The following is a 24,788-nucleotide window of genomic DNA, read 5'->3' on the forward strand; positions in this document are numbered from 1 at the left end:
GACCTTCTCCCCTCTCATGCTGTTTCTCTCTTGCTTGCTCTCTAATACATAAATAAATAAAATCTTTAAAAAAAAAAAAAGAAATATTGAAAGGGGTCCTCTAAGCAAAGAGAGAGCCTAAAAGTAACATAGACCAGAAAGGAACACAGACAATATACAGTAACAGTCACCTTACAGGCAATACAATGGCACTAAATTCATATCTTTCAATAGTTACCCTGAATATAAATGGGCTAAATGCCCCAATCAAAAGACACAGGCTATCAGATTGGATTAAAAAAAAAAACAAGACCCATCGATATGCTGTCTCCAAGAGACTCAGTTTAGACCCAAAGACACCTCCAGATTGAAAGTGAGGGGGTGGAAAAACTATTTACCATGCTAATGGACACCAAAGGAAAACTGGGGTGGCAATCCTCATATCAGACAAATTAGATGTTAAACCAAAGTCTATAATGAGAGATGAGGAAGGACACTATATCATACTTAAAGGGTCTATCCAACAAGAATGTTTAACAATTGTAAATATCTATGCCCCTAACATGGGAGCAGCCAATTATATAAGCCAATTAGTAACAAAAGCAAAGAAACACACTGACAACAATACAATAATAGTAGGGGACTTTAACACCTCCCTCACTGAAGTGGACTTGACAGATATATTCAGAACATTCCATCCCAAAAAAAACAGAACACACATTCTTCTCTAGTGCCCATGGAACATTCTCCAGAATAGATCACATTCTAGGTCACAAATCAGGTCTCAACTGGTACCAAAAGATTGGAATCATTCCCTGCCTATTTTCAGACCACAATGCTTTGAAACTAGAACTCAATCACAAGAGGAAATTCAGAAAGAACTCAAATACATGGAGGCTAAAGAACATCCTACTAAAGAATGAATGGGTCAACCAGGAAATTAAAGAAGAATTTAAAAAATTCATGGAAACCAATGAAAATGAAAACACAACTGTTCAAAATCTTTGGGATGCAGCAAAGGCAGTCCTAAGAGGAAAGTATATAGCAATACAAGCCTTCCTCAAGAAACAAGAAAGGTCTCAAATACACAACCTAACCCTACACCTAAAGGAGCTGGAGGAAGAACAGCAAATAAAGCCTAAACCCAGCAGGAGAAGAGAAATAATAAAGATCAGAGCAGAAATCAATGAAACAGAAACCAAAAGAACAGTAGAACAGATCAATGAAACTAGGAGCTGGTTCTTTGAAAGAATAAGATTGATTCCTGGCCATATTTACCAAAAAGAAAAGAGAAAGGACCCAAATAAATAAAATCATGAATGAAAGAGGAGAGATCACAACCAACACCAAAGAAATACAAACAATTACAAGAACATATTATGAGCAACTATATGCCAGCAAATTAGATAATCTGGAAGAAATGGATGCATTCCTAGATGTATAAACTACCAAAACTGAACTAGGAAGAAATAGAAAACCTGAACAGACCTATAACTACTAAGGAAACTGAAGCAGTAATCAAAAATCTCCCAACAAACAAAAGCCCAGTGTCAGATGGCTTCCCAGGGGAATTCTACCAAACATTTAAAGAAGAATTAATACCTACTCTTCTGAAAGTGTTCCAAAAAATAGAAATGGAAGGAAAACTTCCAAACTCGTTTTATGAGGCCACCATTACCTTGATCCTAAAACCAGACAAAGACCCCATCAAAAAGGAGAATTACAGACCAATATCCTTGATGAACATGGATGCAAAAATTCTCACCAAAATACTAGCCAATAGGATCCAACAGTACATTAAAAGCATTATTCACCACGACCAAGTGGATTTATCCCTGGGCTGCAAGGTTGGTTCAACATCCACAAATCAATCGATATGATACAATACATAAAGAAAGAACAAGAACCATATGATCCTCTCAATAGATGCAGAAAAAGCATTTGACAAAGTACAGCATCCTTTCTTGATTAAAACTCTTCAGAGTATAGGGATAGAGGGTACATACCTCAATATCATAAAAGCCATCCATGAAAAACCCACAGCAAATATCATTCTCAATGGGGAAAAACTGAGAACTTTCCTCCTAAGGTCAGGAACGAGGCAGGGATGTCCACTATCACCACTGCTATTCAACATAGTATTAGAAGTCCTAGCCACAGCAATCAGACAACAAAAAGAAATAAAAGGCATCCGAATCGGCAAGGAAGAAGTCAAACTCTCACTCTTTGCAGATGATATGATACTTTATGTGGAAAACCTAAAAGACTCCACCCCAAAACCGCTAGAACTCATTACAGGAATTCAGTAAAGTGGCAGGATATAAAATCAATGCACAGAAATCAGTGGAATTCCTATACACCAACAACAAGACAGAAGAAAGAGAAATTAAGGAGTCCATCCCATTTACAATTGCACCCAAAACCATAAGATACCTAGGAATAAATCTAACCAAAGAGGCAAAGAATCCATACTCAGAAAACTATAAAATACTCATGAAAGAAATTGAGGAAGACACAAAGAAATGGAAAAACATTGCTCATGGATTGGAAGAACAAATATTGTGAAGATGTCAATGCTACCTAGAGCAATCTACACATTTAATGCAATCCCTATCAAAATACCATCCACTTTTTTCAAAGAAAAGGAACAAATAATTCTAAAATTTATATGGAACCAGAAAAGACCCCGAATAGCCAGAGGAATGTTGAAAAAGAAAAGCAAAGCTGGCGGTATCACAATTCCGGACTTCCAGCTCTATTACAAAGCTGTCATCATCAAGACAGTATGGTACTGGCACAAAAACAGACACATAGATCAATGGAACAGAATAGAGAGCCCAGAAATGGACCCTCAACTCTACAGTCAACTAATCTTCTACAGAGCAGGAAAGAATGTCCAATGGAAAAAAGACAGTCTCGTCAACAAATGGTGTTGGGAAAATTGGACAGCCACATGCAGAAGAATGAAACTGGACCATTTCCTTACACCACACACAAAAATAAACTCCAAATGGTTGAAAGACCTCAATGTGAGACAGGAGTCCATCAAAATCCTAGAGGAGAACACAGGCAGCAACTTCTTTGACCTCAGCCGCAGCAACTTCTTCCTAGAAACATCGCCAAAGGCAAGGGAAGCAAGGGCAAAAATGAACTATTGGGACTTCATCAAGATAAAAAGCTTTTGCACAGCAAAAGAAACAGTCAACAAAACCAAAAGACAACCGACAGAATGGGAGAAGTTATTTGCAAATGACATACCAGATAAAGGGCTAGTATCCAAAATCTATAAAGAACTTACCAAACTCAACACCCAAAGAACAAATGATCCAATCAAGAAATGGGCAGAAGACATGAACAGACATTTTTCCAAAGAAGACATCCAAATGGCCAACAGACACATGAGAGAGTGCTCAACATCACTTGGCATCAGGGAAATCCAAATCAAAATCTCAATGAGATACCACCTCACACCAGTCAGAATAGCTAAAATTAACAAGTCAGGAAATGACAGATGTTGGCGAGGATGCGGAGAAAGGGGAACTCTCCTCACTGTTGGTGGGAATGCAAGCTGGTGCAGCCACTCTGGAAAACAGTATGGAGATTCCTCAAAAAGTTGAAAATAGAGCTGCCCTACGACCCAGCAATTGCACTACTGGGTATTTACCCCAAAGATACAAATGTAGTGATCCGAAGGGGTACGTGCACCCTGATGTTTATAGCAGCAATGTCCACAATAGCCAAACTATGGAAAGAGACAAGATGTCCATCAACAGATGAATGGATAAAGAAGATGTGGTGTGTATATACAATGGAATATTATGCAGCCAACAAAAGGACTGAAATCTTGCCATTTGCATCAACTTGGATGGAACTGGAGGGTATTATGCTGAGCAAAATAAGTCAATCAGAGAAAGACATGTATCATATGACCTCACTGATATGAGGAATTCTTAATCTCAGGAAACAAACTGAGGGTTGCTGGGGTGGTGGGTGGTGGGAAGGATGGGGTGGCTGAGTGATAGACATTGGGAAGGGTATGTGCTATGGTGAGCGCTGTGAATTGTGTAAGACTGTTGAATCACAGATCTGTACCTCTGAAACAAATAATACATTATATGTTAAAAAAAAAAAAAAAAAAGAAGATAGCAGGAAGGGAAGAATGAAGGGGGGGAAATTGGAGTGGGAGACGAACCATGAGAGACTATGGACTCTGAGAAACAAACTGAGAGTTCTAGAGGGGAGGGGGGTGGGGGGATGGGTTAGCCTGGTGATGGGTATTAAAGAGGGCACGTACTGCATGGAGCTCTGGGTGTTATATGCAAACAATGACTCATGGAACACTACATCAAAAACTAATGATGTAATGTATGGTGATTAACATAAAAAAATAAAAAGAAGAAAAACTAATGATGTAATGTATGGTGATTAACATAACATAATAAAAAAAAAAGATTTCTTTATGACCAATACACCAATTCATTTGGAGCAAAGAACAGAAGAATTGCCGGTTTGGGGAAAAAAGGCTTTCTAACCACTCACCTCAGCTGAGGTACCTTCCCTTATCATCACCCCTCTTCTTCTCTTGCACAGATGCTCCTCCTAACTCCTACCATCCAACCTCACCACCCCTCTGACCCCTTCTCCCTATTGCCACACAGTTCCTGCCATCCAGAATTCCTGTTCTATTGCTCCCCAAATACAGATTCTTTAGCTTCATAAGCCCCCAGTGCAGATCTGCTCACCCTCTGCCATTCTCTCAGGCCAGGTGCCTTCACCCCTATCTAGACCCATTCTTCATATCACTCCTATGGGTAGTACCCCCTATTTTCATGTCCCAGAGCCTCCATTTTTAATGTCCTCTGATTCAGATTCCTCATCACTTATCCTGCTCCCAGGTTCTCAAACACTCCCTAAAAAGAAGGGTTCTTACAAAATATCAGTATTTCCCATTATCCATTCCCCTTTTCCCTCTCAGTCTTAATTCAGTCTCCAAACTGGATGTTTGAACACCAGGGCCCCTTAAGAGAAGAAAGAGAGAAAGGAAATCTCTCAGTGCTCCCTTCTCCTAACCTTCGTGCTGCCCTGATCCAGCCCTGGTCCCCTGTGGGGGCTGTGAGACTTAATTACCCTTTCCAGATTGTGCAGAGATTCTTCAGAGAGGCTCCAAAGACTATTCTGAGCTGTCAGGAATTTTACTGGCATCTTTTATGGCTTCATTTGTTCTTCAGTTTCTCCAGCTCAGCCTTTTTATCTGAATCTCTTCAGTCATATAACAACCGTAGAAGGACAAGTTGAAACCAAACTACATAAAACCACTTTGAAGCCTGCCCCTAGCCCCACTGTGTGATTGGGAAGGGGCAACTAGATCCCCACCGCTGCTCCCTCACCTCCCCACCCACCTACCAAGCACCCATCTCCAAATGTGGCATCCCACTGCCCCCACCCCCATCTGGGAAAGTGGAAGTAGAAGATGATTCAGGGGGTCAGGGAAGAATAAAGGCTTGTTCGAGCTTTGAGATCTCTGGATGAAAACTAAAAAGGGTGGGGTATTGTGAAAAACTCAGCTGAAGCATCTGGGGCTCAGGAGCAAATCCCTGTCCACCCCACTCACCCACTTCCCAGACTAAGTTTCTTGTCTTTCATAAATAGGTGTAAAAGAGCATCGAAGCATGAGCACTTCAAGCTAGCCTAAACAGAACTGTCCAAGTATTTACTTCTCTACGGATTTGAAAATTGAGAAAATAGACACATGTATTTAGAATAGACTCTGTTTCAGCCAGATGAGCTAAAAATTTTCTGGGAACATTTGGCTTATTACTATCCTGGTCAAGATCCAGAATTCAGTGAAGAGATCTGTAAGAGAAGGTAAGCAGAGGGTCTTTTATATTTCTATAGAGTTATTTAACCTCACGTCTCAAAAACAAGACAAGTAAACTGGTGACAACACCAGAAGACATTAGAGGTGGCCCTATAATGTACTCTCTCCTTTTCAAAGATACCTCCAACTTTCTAGTTTTTCCTGTGGACACTTTTTTTTTTTCTCAATTATCTCATCCATTTTCTTAGCTTCAATGATTATTTATATGTGGGTGAATTCTGAATCTGTCCTTCCAGACATGACCACATTCTCTTTACTCTTCCACTTCCAATGTATGATGAATTTTCCTAGGGTGGTTCTACCAGCAATTTAATCTAACATGTAGTTCATATTCCTTCCAAAACCAGCCTCTTCTAACTTGTTCTTTTTCTGTCAGAGGCACCACTATTCTACTAATCAGAAGATATGAGAACCTCCTGCTTCATCTTTGACTCCTCTTTCTTTTTCCCTCTTCCCCCATCTTATCTGCCCTCCCCACCACTAGCCCATCAAAGTCCCTCAGTGACTGGGTCTGTTCATCATGATTTCACAATGCTGGTACCTCCACCCTTTCATGTCTATTCCTGTGCCATTATCCTAGGTTTAGTTTTGTAGCATTTCTCATCTAGACTTCCACATTAGCATCCTGACTGGTCTCCCTGCCTCTGTCTCTTCTCCAGGCTTACTTCCCACTGCCTCAAGAATAATCTCATTTAAACCTCTTTGCATGTCAGTTCATCCCCTCCACTACAGTCTACAGTTCTATTCATATCTCTTAAAAGATCCGCACATGAATGTTCTGTGCCAGATAAATGAGTCATTCACTCATTCACTTATTCAACAAATATGAATTTAACATCTAGCTACTGTATTTTTGGCATGTTGAGAAAGCAAATGTGAATATATATCACCTTTGACCTTAGAAGTTCAGAGAAAGCTCTGTTTAGTATCCCCAGAATCTCCCCCCAAAAAATATTTTTTGCTTTCCTGCTCCCATAACTTTGTGTCATTCCATTCATGTAGAATGTTCTGTATAGTCTTACATTTTTCCTTAAAATCCTACCACTTCCATGAAGATTTCCCTATCACAATTCTCCCTCCTTTCTCAAAATTCTAGTAGCATTTAATTGTCTGTATCTGGGCATTGTCTTACTGCCTCGATGTATAGTTTGCCAATGCTATACTTAAATACACACTGTAAGTGTTATATATTATATATAATATATTAATTATACTACTCAATTATATGTATTATATATGATATACATTTAATCTCCCCAAATGACTTCAAGCACTGGAAGGTAGGGACACTGCTTTTCTTTTTGTCACCCCAAGGCATTTAGCACAGTGCCTTATACACATGACTGTGCATATAATATATTTAGAGACACCATACCAGCCAACTGAACAATTGAATTTCTAGAATGAAAATGCACTGTAGTGTTCTAGAACAAACGATGGTTCTGAAGTTAGAAGTGAGTTTGCCTCCTAGCTCCACCAGTTATTAGCTGAGACCTTAAATTCTGAACCTGCTATGCAGGGTTTTATGAGGATTGAACTTCATGAGAAAACATTTAGAAAGAGTAAACCAGTGCCTAGCACCTATAAATAAATGCTCAGTAAATATTTGTTTCTTCATTTATTTCAGTTTGATTCTGGTAAGATGGCAGGTTGTATGGAATAACCTCCTTTGAGCCTTCCAGCTTTAGCCTGTGTAGGTCTTAGGAACACAACTGAGAGAGAAGCACTAACCTACTCAATCACTGCTGGCTTTCTCTCCATAATTTATGTAACTTATAATTACATTTGTTATATCCCAACCCCCAATCTCTAGGAAGCTTCTCACTCAACTTTTACCGAGTATTCCCCAAGCTAGAAAATTAGTCCCAGAACTCCAGGTCTGGAGAGTTGATTTTCTCCATCCTCCCATTTCCTAGGCCTGACATTATCAATTAATCTTTTCTGAAAATGTTTAAGCCTTCTAGGGTATTAGGTCATAGGGTCTCAGCTTCCCTTCAAGGCGCCCATTCTTCTCATCAACCTCAACCATCACCTCTCCCAACATCTCACAGATATTGTACGAAATCACAGGACAGTGACCTGAGCAATGATGTGGCCATGGAATGCTCAGGAAAGTCCAGCACCTCTCTGTGCAGTTGAAAAGTCAAGGGTCATCCATCCCAGAAGGAGGGGAAGTGACAAAAAGTTTCTTTCAGTTTTTCTTTAGATTCAGGTAAGGGTAAAAAAAAAAAAAAAAAAAAAAAAAAAAAAACAGACAAAAAAGCCCAAAAGGGAAAACCCAGGAGTCCTGGCCCAGCAGAGGCAGAGGCCTCCTCTCCTATCACCGCCACCTCAAGCAGCCGCAGCAAATCTTCACAGGGGCCAGGAGAGCTCCTCCAATAGGGAGACAGGTAAAGGAAGGGATGAGTCAGCAGAAGCTAGAAACAGCGGGTTTTGTTGAAGGAGAAGTCTGTGAGGAAAGTTCTGGGGAAACAATGTGCTCCCTGTATCTTCACCCTCTACCCTTCACCCATTCTCCGCACAGCCCAGCCCGGTCATTGACCAGGTCTCTGGTCAGAATCAGGACAACGGGAGAAGCTTACTAAGAGCCTCTGGCTTCCATCTGGTCATTCCACACTCATCAGACATAACCTTCACCATCATCCTGATCTTTCTTCTTCTCAAGGGCCATTGGTGTTTCACAATCATCCCTAATCTTAAATCATTATCTCTCAGCTTAAGCTTTAGAGTTTAAGCTTCAGGCTGCAATTCCACAATGCCCTCTTTGCCTTAAGCAAAGCAACCTGTTTTATTCTCTGCCTCCAAACCATCACACTGACCTCTGTCTGGCACATACTTTTCTCTTTTTTACCTAGGTCTATCCCTTCCTTTCTTTCAAACCCTGCTTGGTATTCTCTTCCACCAGAAGTCCCCTCCCTAAGTAAGTCAAATTTCCAATTCCAAGCTCTCTTTTACATTATGTACTATTAGTATCTGGTGCCCACTTTGCAATTTCATGTATGTGTCTGTCAGACTCTACTTGTGTAGCCTGATATGCCTCCTCCCCCTCAATAATTTTTGAAAGTTTTATGTTCAGAATGAAGCATAAAAAGAGTTCAAGCTACAGAGTTATAAAAAACAGAGTAGGCAACCTGGGGAGATAGGAACAGTAATGGATGGAAGATCATGAAGGTGGGAATGTACGATATAGAGATCTAAGAGGTAACCTAACATAGGAGCACAGTCATTAAGCTTCTCTTCATCATCTGTCTACACATACTTCTGGGCTGGGTTATACAAAAAGAAATTACACAGATGGCCATCCTGCATGTTAAAGTCTCATAATATGGTAATAATGATATAACAAATGAAGGAAAGAAGAACCCAAAAAATCAAAAAAGAAAAATAAGAAGGCCAAAATATTAAATAACATCCCACAGAAATCAGAAGTAAGTGTAACTGAGAATAGAGACAAAGAGCCGGGAAGGGATATAGTATGAGGCTGGAGGCAGGGGTCCAATTCTGCCATAGTGAGCCCAAGGAAGTCACCAGCTCTCCTCTAATCTTGGAAGCTATCCTGAAATGAAGGAACTTTTTTAATGCTTTGGAGGATAGGAAAGATGGCTTGCTAAAGAGAGAAAATGGAAAGCAAACAAGGAGAAGAGGCTCATAGCAGATAAGACTGAGGCTAGGTGTGGGGGTAGGAGGAAGTGTTCTGCTCCCTTCTCAATCCTCCACCAGTTAGCACTGTAATCATAGGCCCCCATAACTCCCCAGAAAGGAGCACTGTTCCCAACAGAACTGGCCTGCTTTGAATGGGTTCCACCCCCCAGGACCTCTTTTTCTCATAGTGGAATGCAGGAATTCAAATCCTGAAATAAATCTGTTCGTCAATAACCGTTACAAACTGTGGCATACTTCACAATTTCAAAGCACTCTCATATATCTGTTACCATTTGAGAACCCCACTCCATACTGAATTTCTGTTCCACTCTATGTGTATAATAGTTAAACCCTGTATCATAAATAGACTGTGCTCCTGTGTCTGGCACATAGCTAGTGCTCATTAAACACTAAGGAATAAAGGGTTGATTAACTGATCAAACGCTTTAATTTCAATAGAATGGGGTGAAGTTTGATATCAGAAACAACTTCTTGACTGTGTGGATGGGAAGATAGTAAGAGCCAAAACCATTCATAGGCACAGAATTTTTCCACACATTCTCAAGCCAACATGGACCTCTAAAATGTCTTTTCCTCCATCCCTTGCTTCTAAGAAACAAGAAAAGTAATACTTGTTATATCCCTACTATGTTCCAGTAGTAGGTTCTTATACATATATTATTTCATTATGCAAGCCATATCTCCAATCCAGCCCTTCCAGAAAGATTGCTTATACTTTTTTCTTTAATATCCTTCAGAGAGGGTAACTTGACACATTTCACATGGGGCCTTTCTACTTCCATTTTTAAGGTTTTTTTTTTGACTAAGGGCAGTACTTTATGGTGCAATTTAAACTCATTTCCATTCAAAGTTTCTCTCTTATAATTCTTACCTTATCCCTCGTCACCTCTTATCCCAGCACCCACACATACACCCTGAATATACTTTGTTTTCTTCTCTTCTGCGTTCCTTGCTCCATTTTTCCACCCCAAAGGCAAACAACCCTCCCTAAGCCAGTAAAAGTAGATGGAAAGAAGGAAGAAGAGGACACTGGGCTAAGACGGAAACCTTGAGGGTGCCTGGGTGGCTCAGTCAGTTAAGCATCTGCCTTCAGCTCAGGTCATGATCCCAGGGTTCTGGGATCGAGCCCCGAGTCGGGCTCTCTGCTCAGTGGAGAGTTTGCTTCTCCCTCTCCCTCTGGCCCTACCCCCTGCTTGTGTGCTCTCTCTCTTAACTAAATAAATAAAATCTTAAAAAAAAAAAATAAAGATGAAAGCCTTGAGCCCAGAGAGACTAATGAGGGCAGGAAGAGAGAGCCACCTGCCCTCCATCAATGTGGCTTCACCTGCAGTTTTTATTATGCATTGATTTTCTTACCCATCTTCTTTAGAGCCACTTAGATCTTCAGGCTGTGGTTGTTTCTCCATATTGTCATTCACTCCAAGTTCTCTAGCTCCTTGTAGCAGCTAATGGGTGGGAGGCAAGGACTGGGGGTGCCAAGGAAAAGGCAGATTGTGGTTGAAAAGGGCAAAATATGAAAGCATAGCAGTTAATGGATACCGTGATTCTGACTGAAGCCTCTCCTTCTCTCTCACCCCTAATCCAGTGAATGAAAAGAGATAATTGGACCCTCTTCCTTTCTCTATCTTCCATCCTCTTCTGCTCCATCTTTTGCCATTCTTATTATCATCGAATAATGCCGCTGCCCTCTGAGGGAGTGACTCCAGAAAGGCCCTTCAGCTAGGAACTAGAAAATTAGTACAGCTTACAGATTATGAACTCTGTCCCAGCTGTAAATCTGGGCTCCCTGGGTTCAGCAGGCAGCTTCACAATTTCCTTGACTCCATGTATGTTGTGGCCTCACTTTTCCTTTCCCTCTTCCAAGCAGTGTTCATTCTTTTCTACCTCATTTCCCTGCATGCATAGCATGAAGCCCCTTGACAGATCTAAAATACACTACAGCTCATTTCGGGCACTGGCCTTAGTGCAGATGTAAGAAGATATACCTTCTGCTTCAGGCACAGCAAGTGGCCCAGCTTGGACAAGTACTTGACTATTTGACAAAGCCTAAAGCCAGCAGAAGGAAGGAAATAATAAATATCAAAGCAGAAATAAATAACATAGAAACTAAGAAATAATAGGACAGATCAATGATATCAGGAGCTGATTCTTTGAAAAAATTAATAAAATGGATAAACTTCTAGCCAGACTTATCAAAAAGAAAAGAGAAAGAACCCAAATAAATAAAACCAGAAAGGAGAGAGGAGAAATAACCAACAGCACAGAAATTCAAAAAAAAAAAAAAATTGTAAGAGAATATTGTGAAAAACTATATGCCAACAAATTGGATACACTAGAAGTAATGGATAGATGCCCAGAAACATATAAATTACCAAAACTGAAACAGGAAAAAATTAAAAAACTTAAACAGATCAATAACCAGCAAAGAAATTGAATCAGGAATCAAAAAACTGCTAACAAACAAAAGTCCAGGACTGGATGGCTTTACAGGTAAATTCTGCCAAATGTTTAAAGAAGAGTTGGTACTTATCTTCCCAAACTATTCCAAAAAATAAAAAAAGAAGGAAAAACTGCCAAATTCATTCTATTAAGCTAGTATTACCTTGTTACCAAAAACAGATAAGACACCACAATAAAAGAGGACTACAGGCCAATATCTCTGATGAACATAAGTACAAAAATCCTCAACAAAATACTAGCAAATGGAATCCAACAATACATTAAAAAAATCATTCACCATAATCAAGTGGGATTTATTCCTGGTTATAAGGGTGATTCAATATTCACAAACCAATCAACCTGATACATCGCATTAATAAAAGAAAGGATAAGAACCATATGATCATTTTAATAGATGCAGAAAAGGCATTTGACAAAGTATGATATCCATTCATGATAAAAATCCTCAACAAAATAGGTTTAGAGGGAACATACCTCAACATAATAAGGGCCATATATGAAAAGCCCATGGCTAATATCTTCAATGGGGCAAAACTGAGAGATTTTCCTCTATGGTCAGGAACAAGACAGGGAAGTCCACTCTCACCACTTTTATTCAACATAGTACTGGAAGTCCAGCTACTGCAATCAGACAACAAAAATAAATGAAAGGAATCCAAATCAGCAAGGAACAAGTAAAATTTTCACACTCTTTGCGGATGACGTGATACTATATATAAAAAACTCGAAAGACTCCATCAAAAAAATGTTAGAACTGATAAATAAATTCAATAAAGTTTCAAGATACAAAATCAATGTGCAGAAATCTGTTGCATTTCTATACATCAATAATGAAGCAGCAGAAAGAGAAGTTAAGGAGTCAAACCCATTTACAATTGCACCAAAAACAATAAGATATCTAGCAATAAACCTAACCAAAGAGGTGAAAGACCTGTACTCTGAAGACTATGAAATACTGATGAAAGAAATTGAAGATGACACAAAGAAATGGAAAGACATTCCATGTTCATGGACTGGGAGAACAAATATTGTTAAAATGTCTATCCTACCCAAAGCAATCTACACATTTAATGTAATCCCTATCAAAATACCAACAGCATTTTTCACAGAATTAGAACAAAGAATCCTAAAATTTGTATGGAACCACAAAAAACCCCAAATAGACAAAACACCCTTGAAAAAGGAAAGAAAAGTGGGAGGCATCACAATTCTGGACTTCAAGTTATATTAAGAACTGTAGTAATCAAAACAGTATGGCACTGGCACAAAAATAGACACATAGATCAATAGAACAGAATAGAAAACCCACAAATGAATCCACAATGATATGATCAGTTAATCTTTGACGAGGCAGTAAGAATATCTAATTGGAAAGACTGTCTCCAACAAATGATATTGTGAAAACTGGACAGCCACCTGCAAAAGAATGAAATTGGGCCACTTTCTTACACCATAAACAAAAGGAAATTCAAAATGGATTAAAGACCCAAATGTGAGACCTGAAACCATAAAAGTCCCAAAAGAGAACACAGGCAGTACCTTCTTTGACATCGGCTGTAACAACTTCTTTCTAGATGTGTTTCTTGAGGCAAGGGAAATAAAAGCAAAAATAAACCATTGGAGCTACATAAAAATAAAAAACTTCTGCATAATGAAAGAAACAATCTAAACTGAAAGGCAACCTACAGAATGGGAGAGGATATTTGTAAATGACACACTGATAAAAGGTTAGTATCCAAAATATAAAAAGAAATATAAAACTCAACACCCAAAAAGTGAATAATCCAATTAAAAATGGGCAGAAGACATGAGTAGACATTTTTGCAAAGAAGACATATGGATGGCTAACAGACACATAAAAAGATGTTCAAAATCACTTATCATCAGGGAAATGCAAATCAAAACTACAATAAAATATCATCCCATACCTGTCAGAATGGCTAAAATCAACAATACAAGAAACATTGTTTTGTTTCTTGTATTGTTGAGGTGGTGGAGAAGGGGGAAACCTGGTGCACTGTTGGTGGGTAGGCAAACTGGAGCAGCCACTGTAGAAAACAGTTTGGAGTTTCCTCAAAAAGTTAAAAATATAACTACCCTACAATCCAGCAATCGCACTACTATGTATTTACCCAAAGAATAGAAAAATACTAATTCAAAAGGATACATGCATCCCTATGTTTATACCAGCATTACCTACAATAGCCAAACTATGGAAACAGTCCAGTTGTCTATCAATTAATGAATGGATAAAGAAGATGTAGTATATATATACAATGGCATAGTACTCAGCCATAAAAAAAAAAAATGTAATCTTGCCATTTGCTACAACCTGTATGGGGTTAGAAAATATTATGTTTAGTGAAATAAGTAACTCAGTGAAAGACAAATACCATATGATTTCACTCATATGTAGAATTTAGGGAACAAAGCAAATGAGCAAAGGGAAAAATAAAGAGAGAGAGGCAAACCAAGAAATAGACTCTTAACCATAGAGAATGAACTCATGGTTACTAGAAAGGAGGTGACTGGGAGAATAGATAAAATAGGTGATGGGGATTAGGGAGAGTACTTTCTGTGATGAGCTCCGGGTGATGTATGGAAGTGTTGAATCACTATATTGTGCACCCGAAACTAATATTACACTGTATGTTAACTAACTGGAATTTAAATAAAGACATAAAAAAAGGAACGAGAACTTGGTTATTTGACTTCAAGGGATATGTATGTACAACTACTCCACAGTGCCTGTCAATCTCTGAGGAACAGAAGAGTGTCTTGTGTATGCTCTGAGCAGCTAGAAGGAAGTGTAGTTCTTCCTACTCCAACAAGATCTCTTCAAAAGAAAGCAGTGTGAGTCCTCTAGGCACAATTCTGGACTATGGAGCAGAGAGGTAGGGTTCCTCTTTTTTTTTTTTTTTTTTTTGATTTTTTTTTTTTATTTATTTATTTGAGAGAGAGAGAGAGAGAGAGAGAGAGCACATGAGAGGGGGAGGGTCAGAGGGAGAAGCAGACTCCCTGCTGAGCAGGGAGCCCGATGCGGGACTCGATCCCAGGACTCTAGGATCATGACCTGAGCCGAAGGCAGTCGCTTAACCAACTGAGCCACCCAGGCGCCCGAGGTAGGGTTCCTCTTAAAGCATAAGTACAACCTTTACCCTTGTACAGGATACCACTTGCAGAGAAACTGGTCCCAATGGGGTGAGGGAAGACTAAAGAGAGTGAAAGCTACAACTTCAATTATGGTAACCTACATAAGACCCTCTCAACAGTCTGAAGGGTCCTTCAGCATGACCAAGGAGGGCAGGGCCTTTGTGAAAAGGGAAACCATTACTGTTGAGCTAGCAACCAAAAGGTGTTATTCCAACAGGAAGCAGGGTTGGGAAAGGGTTAGTGGGTATAAAAGCCCAGGGTCCACTGTCAGATTTTTCTTACTCACTCCCAAGCCTTTCCTAATGCAACCACTCCTCTGCAAGAGTCAGAAACTAATGCTACCAACTTGTGCCAGCAGGGGGGCAGGAAAGTAGTCAAAGGAAGACACTGGTAATGAAAGAGCTATCTGAGGCTGCTGGGACACTGGTGGACTGCCTGCTCCTCACAACCTGGGTTGTCTTCAGCCTTGGATCAGGGATCCAGGAATGATTGGGGCAGAGAGTGGGAGACTCTAAAGTCACTCAGGGGTTATCTTCCCCCTCCCCAAAAGTCCAAAAGACCTGACAGTTCCCCCAAGGAGTACAGAGCTACAATAAGACTGACACAAAAGAGTAGAGGAGGCCAAAGGAAATAAATTGCTCCTTACAGATTATCCAGGAAGGTGTGGGTAGGAGGTAACATTTAAACTGAACTGTGATGATTGTGTAGGATTTCAGTAGAAAGAGATTGGGAGGATGGTATTCCAAGGAAAACACATAGCTACTGAGAACGATTTCTTGACTTTGGGCATCATTTGATATTGAACTTCTGTTCATCATGAAAGAATGAAACGCAGGGAGCAGTGAAATTCAAGGTAAAACTGCAGAAGCTGGAGGCTTTCAATACGGAAGACAGGAGCCAGGACCTGGGTCCCAGCTCAGTTCCATTTATCCCTATTTCTCTTCCACCTGATCTTACTGAAGGGTGTACAGTTCAAATGGGAGAAGGTACCCATTATTCCTCCATCCATTTATCTCTCATCTCTTCTTTCCACCCACTGAATTCTTTATTAACTATGAAAGGATTTCTGGGGCGCCTGGGTGGCTCAGTCGTTAAGTGTCTGCCTTCAGCTCGGGTCATGATCTCAGGGTCCTGGGATCGAGCCCCACATCGGGCTCCCTGCTCGGTGGGAAGCCTGCTTCTCCCTCTCCCATTCCCCATGCTTGTGTTCCCTCTCTCGCTGTGCCTCTCTCTGTCAAATAAATAAATAAAATCTTTAAAAAAAAAAAAAAACTATGAAAGGATTTCTTAATCTCATTACTTAAGAAGAGCACAAAGCACAGAAAAGGATATACTATGCAAATTGTTAGGTAATTTGCATATCTGGGGAAAGAGAGAAACCCCTCCTCCTTCCACTTCCATAGTCAATTTTCCTTGATCTTCTGACACTATATGTCAATAAATATCTATATTTCCTCCTTCTCTGGACAAGAGATGCTGTGAAATATCAGATGTAAAGTAAAGTTTGTCATAAAAATCCCTCAGTCTCCCAAGCACTGGCATTGGAAGGTGGAGGAGGGGCTACTGGGCTGTGTCTGCCTTCAAACCCCGTACAGGTCGTCCTGCCTCCTGCTTCCAGGAGCTTTGCTTCAGGTTTTCTAAAGAGGGAAACAAAGTAAAGAGTAAACTACTCAGCCATCAGAAAGGATGAATACCCAACTTTTACATCAACATGGATGGGACTGGAGGAGATTATGCTAAGTGAAATAAGTCAAGCAGAGAAAGTCAATTATCATATGGTTTCACTTATTTGTGGAACATAAGGAATAGCATGGAGGACATTAGGAGAAGGAAGGGAAAAATGAAGGGGGGGAAATCAGAGGGGGCGACAAACCATGAGAGACTATGGACTCCGAGAAACAAACAGAGGGTTCTAGAGGGGAGTGGGGTGGGAGGATGGGTTAGCCCAGTGATGGGTATTAAAGAGGGCACATACTGCATGGAGCACTGGGTGTTAGACGCAAACAATGAATCATGGAACACTACATCAAAAACTAATGATGTATTGTATGGTGACTAACATAACATAATAAAATAAAAATAAATTTAAAAAAAAACAGAGACATTCGACTCCTTTTACCAATCTTGCTTTTGTCAAAGCTCATTGCTTTTTTATGAAATTAGTTCCACAAATGACTAATCTCATTTTCATAATTAAAATAATCTCATAATTTCATAATAATTTCATAATTTTCATAATCTCAACTCTATTCCTTAATTAGTATAATGTTTAATTCTCCTCTTTCTGGGGTGGCTCAAATAGAGTCCCATGTGGTAGCAAAGAAATAAATAAAATGGCTTCTCTTAGTACCTTCCATCAGGGGGTTCCAGGAGAGGGCAGTGGTTACATGGGTGGTGTACATAAGGGGTGGCTGTGTATTAGGCTAGAAAGTAAAAGACAGGAGGGGATCGCCTTGTAACTGCTGTTTCTCTTTCTCTGCAAACCTCTTCTGATTGTAGCAGATGTATGGGGCTCCACAGCAGCCCAGAATCTTAGTCATAAACTTCCCAGAAAGAAAACTCATTGAGATTTCCTTGAAAATAATGAAAAATAAATATCAGGTTTTGATACAAACACACCAACCAGGGCCAGTGATGGAAGGCAGCTAGTATCTTATAGCTGGTTGAACTCCTTCAGGATTTGTGTACACACACACACACACACACACCATACCCAAAAAAGTCCAACAAATACGCTTATCCTTATAGACCTACCAGGATAAACATACCCCACTCCTTGGGCATATTTCCACTCAAATTCAAACACATATGTCCACAGAATAGGCACACACACATGACTTTTCAATGAGGTGCTTTATGAATATATTAACCTAGCTTTGCTCCCTTTCAAAGCCCCTGACTGCAGGGTGGGGTACAGTGAAAGTGAAGGAGAGAATGTCTGAGTATAAGCTGTAGGTGTCACTAAGTGTTTCTCTGATGACATTCCACAAAACAAATAGAAATTACTTTTCATTATTCACTATTTGGAATTATCCACTGTCTTTCAATTACCTCTATGCCTTCAAGTTTTGATGATCATCTATCCCTTATTGAGCCACTACTCCATGCAGAATATACCTTGGGGGTTAGTGGCAGGAGCTTTGCTCAAACTTGGTACAAATCCGAGCTTCACTACTCACTTTGCACAAATGACTTAACCCCTCTGAGTCTTAGTTTCAACTTTTGGAAAATGAGCATAACGACACTCACCTCATACAACTTTTGTATTAAATAGGTGATTATGTAAAGTGTTTGGAAAAAAGTGTAGGACATAGTACTCAGCAAATTAAGCTATTATTTTCATCATCATTTGGAGACATTGGAGAAATAAACAGTAATTCATAAAAGAGATGTTCTTTTCCCTTAGGAGGTTTTAAAATTTAATCAATGAGTCAAGATAAATATATGGAGAGTATAAGGATATGGAAACCTAAAACTCTTATTTGAGAGCTAACATGCAACTTATTCTACTAAATCCAAGTCCTATTTTAAATTTTTTAGCAGATTTCAATTCTCTAATAAGATTGCTATTTTTCTTCTGTCATTCATCATCCCCATGCCTCACCACATTACATACACCTCAGTCTTTCATTTCAGAAGTGGACTGCAGAATTTTTGGGATAACAAAGATTTTGAGAGTTCATTTGGTACATTTCTGTTTCTGAAAGGAGTGCATCTGAGGCATTCCAAACCCAAGTGAGACAGCCATGTGCAAAGCCAGAGAGCCTGTGCCCTCCCATCTCCCCCATCACCCTCTAATCTCAGAAAATTCTTCCTCATGTTCAATCTCAATCTGTTTTCCTTCAATGTTGGCCTCTTTTCATCAGTTATTCTGATTGAGAATAAAGTACACAAACCCTAAAAAGTGTAAGAAAATTCTTAAAATCTCATAATTTTCACCTGGTAATATTATTCCTTTGCCTATCAGTCTAGGACTCTGGAATTATAGGTCTCATATATTTTGTTATTAACCCATTAAAAATAATTTAAAAATCCCTAAAAAAGCATTAATTTGGTCCCTACTGGGGTATAACCTGTTAAGCCATCATCTGGTCTCTCCTTAAAGCTTTTGAAAGATGAAAGTATACTAATATCCTGGACAGATCATTAAGAACTCCTATTTTAATCCCCCAACCTCCATGGTCTCCTCAATTAGTATCATCACGTTATCACCCATTTGTTTAAGACAGTATGACCCTGAGGTGAGGCATGACTAATATGACCTCCCCAGTCCCTTTCAGGCCATCATATTAAGTAGGGATAACAGAATTGGCAACAGTCCCCACCCACCTAATGCTTGCCCCAGGGGAGCCCGAGGACCAGGCAGACTCTAGCATGAGGTCAGCAGGCATTTTCCCAAAGTGCCAAAACCTGGCATAGTGACTGATGTGGTAGGCCTGGAGACAGGAGGGCAGTCAGACCCCACACTTCTCCCACTTCCCCAAATTCAGTTTTCCAGACCCCTCCTCTTGACTTCCAATTCCAAAGTTTTCACACCTTCCGTAGTGTTCATCCGAGGCTAGACACCTATCATCAGTTATCTAAGGCTGGTGCTTCTCAAACTGGAAATACCATACAAATCATTTAGGAGCCTTTTGAAATGGCAGATTCTGTATTGGTAGTTCTGGGTTGGAGCCTAAGATTCTGCATTCCTAATAAGCTCCCAGGTGACAACAATGTTGCTGGTCCATGGACCATACTCTGAAGAGCAAGGATCTAGATGACTGTAGCAGTTGCTACATCTCCCAGGAAGAGTCTACTTGTCCAAATCCTTCTGTCTGTCTATCCTCCAGATAGCTGCAAAAGTCATATCTCATCCCTTCCTGATTCAGGAATCTCACTCCATGGCACAATACACAATACAAACCTGGCTCATAAATTCCTTTCAAACGTGAAAAAAACATATCCCTCACAAGAGTCTCATCTTTCATGACTCTTAAAGGTCTGTGTAGCCTAAAATTACTGTCCCCTTTTCTTTTCTAACTCACCTCTCTCTCTTTTATTTTCCAAATGGCTCCATAGGCATCCTCCTCCACGAAGTCTCTCTTGACCAATACCTCTTTCTCAGTTTCTACTCATCCATTCCCTTCCAGAGTAATGATGCCTCAATCCCTATCTAGTCCTCAATTCCTCCTATTTAAGTGGGTTTTTCTCCCCATCTGGGGTGTAAATTCTCTCTCTCTAAATGATCTTAGATGCTGTCACAAGGTTTTTGCATCGGTCCCTCAAAAAACACCTAAAGGATTGGGTAAGTATATGGGTAATCCTGCCTCTAGAGTCACCTAATCCTTGTTGGGAACATGAGAAATTCCACAAGTAAGAAAGTAGCTTCCTATCCCTCCCTCCTGGGGCAGGCCCCATGCATAAATGCAATAGAAAAACACTGGCCCTCTTATACCAAAGCATAAAACTGGCATCAAGAAGGATGCCTGTTGTGCCCACGCTGGAGCCAGTCTCCTCTTCAGGGATTCCCTGGAGTCAGCAGGTTGGGCCTTCTGTAACTTTCACTACTTCTGGCCCCTCCCCAGATTGCAGGGGAATAGATGGAGCTGAACCAAGGGAGGTCCTTTCAGGTGCTCTCCTGACCCAGGGCTGTATTTTTCCTGTTGCTCTTTGAATGAACAGCACTGTTCTTAAGGTTGAGTCTAGAGGAAGGGGAGAACTTACTCTTTGCCCTGAGCAAGATTCCACTCTGATGGAAAAGACAGGATAGTCACAGGAACTCAGGCATAGCCAAACAAAGGCAAAATTAGAAGTGCCTGGGTACAGTTCTAGATGTTGGGTACAGACAGTTCTGGACGGAGAGAAATACTGTTTGTCAAGGAGGTCTCTCAGAAGATAGTTTTAAAGAAGCACAGTGCTAGCCTAAAAGGAAGGAGAATTTTCTGTACCAAAGAAATGTGTGAGGCTCAATTCAATTTAACATAAATTTATTAAATGCTCATTATATGCCTGACCCCCAGCTGGATGCTCTGGAAATGTGAACAAGATACACTCCTTACCTGTGGTCTACAATCAGGGAACAAAATAAAGAAAATAAAGACACTCAGATAACTGTGGTATTTTATTTTTTTATTTCAGCTTTCTTGAGGTCCACCTGACATATAAAACTGTAAGATAATATAAAGTATATATTGTGGTGGTTTGATATGCATATACATTATAAAGTGATTCACTATGATTTCCCCACTGTGAAAGGATTAACCATGATATTTTAATCTAAGTGTTCCATTAAATGAAGATAAGTGTTAAAAGGGCACCTTTGTTTCCCTCCCTTCATCTTTACATTCGGAGAGGCTTTAGCTGGAGCTCTGGTTTTCAAAGTGTGGTCCCTGGACCAGCAACATCAGCATCACCTGGGAACTTGTTAGAAGTAGAAATTCTGGGCCCCACTCAGACCTAGTGAATTTCAAACACTGGGGGCAGGGCCCAGTAATCTGTTTTCAGAAGTCCTCCAGGTGAGGTGATGTCTGCTGAAGTTTGAGCACCGCTGAGCAGAGTACTATTTCTGGCTTCTCTCCACCCACCCCTAACTGTGACTTTGAGAATATTCTTCATTATTGAGCAGAGGGTCTAGAGTGCTTTCAGGTGTGATGATGTCAAACCAAATACAGACTGGCACTACTGAGTTCAAAGTCTACAGTTTTGGCCCTAACTGAAGTGGGCTTGTGCAACCAGGCTGTGCCGGATCCCATAGCCGAAGTAGAGAGCAAACCCAATCAGCATCCAGACACCAAATCGGGCCCAGGTGGCAGCTGTCATCTGCATCATAAGGCAAACATTCACAAAGATGCTCAGGAGTGGGAGGCGAGGCACAGCAGGGACCTTAAAGGGAAGAGGAGTGGAGTTCTGTGGCTGTCTCCAGATGACCCCAGTGAACCCAGTGATGAGCACCAGGAGCAGCACAACCACTGTGATCGGCGCTGGGTCTCCAGAGAGCAGACCTGGCCACTGGGCCAGCACCAGGCAGAGAAGAGTCAGCAGCAGAACAAGCAGTGAGGAGCAAACAATGACAATCCGGCCAGAGAGTGGAGTGGGGGTGGGGCTGCCTGGAAAGAATAGTCCCTGTAGAGTCAGCTTCTCTGCTGCAGGGCCATTCTCCTCCTGCATCTGCGCTTCATTTCCCAAATTCTTCTCCTGCACCTGCGCCTCATTTCCCAAATTCTCCTCCTGCACCTGTGCCTCATTTCCCCCATTCTCCTGCACCTCTGTTTCATTTCCCTCATTCTCCTCCTGCACCTCTGCTTCATTTCCCTCATTCTCCTCCTGCACCTCTGCTTTATTTCCCTCATTCTCCTCCTGCACCGCTGTTTCATTTCCCTCATTCTCCTCCTGCACCTCTGCTTCATTTCCCCCATTCTTCCTCTCAGGCTCATACCTGAGGATGAGAACACTAAAAGCCAGCAGAGAGTAAGCTAGCAGGGCCCCAACTGACATGAGGTCCAGGAGATCAGCGAATACAAACAGGAATTCTGTGATTGCTGCAAAAATGCCAAAGATCACAGTGACCACAATGGGTATGTATATGCTGGTTTGGATCCTGGGAAGGACAGGGAACAGGAGGGCATCCTGTGCCATCATGGAGATCAGTTGATGTATGGGGAACATAAAGCCCAAGAGGCTGACAGAAAGACTACAGAGGAATGCAAAAGTTACAACATAGTAGGCAGGGGCCCAGCCAATATGGAGAAATGCTTCAGGCAAGGTGCTCCCAGGTCGAAGTTGGTAGTAAGGCACCAAAAAGACACCAAAATACACCAAAATGCAGATGAGCAGTGAAATCACAATGAACATGGGAATGGAATGCCGGAGAGTCTGGGCTACTTTGACTCTGGTAATAATAATGCTGAGACCTGTAAAAGCATATATACAGGTAGCTGTTCCGCGGAGAATCCCCTGGAAGCCAAAAGGCACAAATCCTCCATAGCCCAGAGGGCCCAAGCCAGAGGTATCATTGAGTCCAGCCTGTATGTAGTCCTCTTCTGTGAGCTTCCAGTTGTGCAGGTCTCCCTTCATGAAGTCAGAGATGATAACAAAACTGAGAACCAAAAGGTGCACCGCTGTGACCACTTTGGTAATCAGAGAAAGCTGCCTAACGTTCCGAGTCAGCAATTCCAAGAGCAGTAACACAAGGAACATAACAAAGAAGCCTAGAATTTCTGCAGACACCAGGAAATGGTGATGAAATGGTCTCCTGGAAGGTCTGAGAGATCTTCTTTCCAAAAAGGTTGTCCGAAGCTAAGGTCCGGGCCCAGATCCTAATGGCTAATCCAGCAACATTGTTGAGGATGAGGATCCAGCCAGTGATGAAAGCCCAAGTTCACCTACAGTGACATAACTGTAGAGATACGCAGAGCCAGAATGGGGAAGCCGGGCACCAAACTCTGCATAGCACAGCACAGCCGGTGAAGAAAATAGGCCCGCCACCAACAAGCAGATCACAATCGATGGTCCTGCTTGATCCCTAGCCACCTCACCAGCCAGAATATACACACCTGCACCCAGTGTGCGGCCCACACCCAGGGCCACTAAATCCACAGCGCTCAGTCTTCTGGCAGGGGCAGGCTCAGCCCCAGGTTGTTGCAGTGTAGGTCTGTGCGCCAGCTTTTGACCAAATCTGTGAAGTGCTTGACGCAGCATTCTAGCTGGAATTTAGGAAGATCCTAGGAGCTGTGAAGAGCTGCAAAGAGCTACAAAGAGCTGTATCAAGCCTAGGGATCCTTAAGTCTCAAATCAGATTCAGTGAGCTGAGTTAAGCCAAGTTGGGTTGAGGATGCCTCGATTGGTTGTGCAGACTTCAAAGCTATTGCATTATATTTCTTCTGGTATGTGCTCTCCCTCCATAATGCCTAAGACATGGTAAACAATAAATATTTACTGAACCTATTATTCAACCCACCAACCAAAACTCAGAAATAACATGTCACCTGTTGCAGCCCAAATATCCCAGAAAATGACACCAAAGGACATCATAGAAAGATCAACCTTGCTTTCCCCACCCCAGAAAAAGGACCAAATACTTCCCAACATTCTCCTTTTTTATACACCACATGGAATAATCATGTAGCTTCATGTACTAATTAAAGCTGTAAGACACAGCAGGGCATGAATGTATTGTGCAGTAATTCACACACGATGCGTGTGCGGTGCTTGAGCATGAGTTATGACACATTAATTCATGGAACTAGTGGGCCTTGTTGCAATTACAGACCCATTTTTTTTTAAGATTTTATTTATTTATTTGACAGAGAGAGACCCAGTGAGAAAGGGAACACAAGCACGGGGGAGGGGGAGAGGGAGAAGCAGGCTCCCCGCAGAGCAGGGAGCCCGATGCGGGGCTCGATCCCAGGACCCTGAGATCATGACCTGAGCCGAAGGCAGATGCTTAACGACTGAACCACCCAGGCGCCCCTACAGACCCATTTTTTAAATATCATCTGAGTTTAAGATACAAATATTGGTCCACCGGTCTTAAAACGCTTAGTCCCAAAATCAGCTAACCAAGGTCAGATGGTACTGTGGCCCTCTTTCTTCTCAGTCTGCATCATCCATTCAGCTGTGCAGATAACCAAGAATGTACAGTCCACCCCTTCCCTTTCCCCACCTAGGCCCACAG

The 24,788-nt window shown here is 41.2% G+C and overlaps 1 protein-coding gene and 1 pseudogene across 3 annotated transcripts in view; both read right to left on the reverse strand.

Annotated features, from left to right (window-relative positions):
• The window catches only part of LOC118527529 (ATP-dependent DNA helicase Q1-like), a 336,638-nt gene that overhangs the window by 88,902 nt on the left and 222,948 nt on the right, over positions 1-24,788 (reverse strand). The window lies entirely within an intron of this gene.
• The window catches only part of LOC118546524 (cationic amino acid transporter 3 pseudogene), a 47,835-nt pseudogene continuing 44,303 nt past the window's right edge, over positions 21,257-24,788 (reverse strand). Inside the window, exon 2 of the transcript XR_013449098.1 lies at positions 21,257-24,021. The product of XR_013449098.1 is annotated as a cationic amino acid transporter 3 pseudogene (transcript). The remainder of the gene's footprint in view (positions 24,022-24,788) is intronic.

This window comes from Halichoerus grypus, chromosome 6 (assembly GCF_964656455.1).
Source record: "Halichoerus grypus chromosome 6, mHalGry1.hap1.1, whole genome shotgun sequence".
Taxonomy (NCBI): domain Eukaryota; kingdom Metazoa; phylum Chordata; class Mammalia; order Carnivora; family Phocidae; genus Halichoerus; species Halichoerus grypus.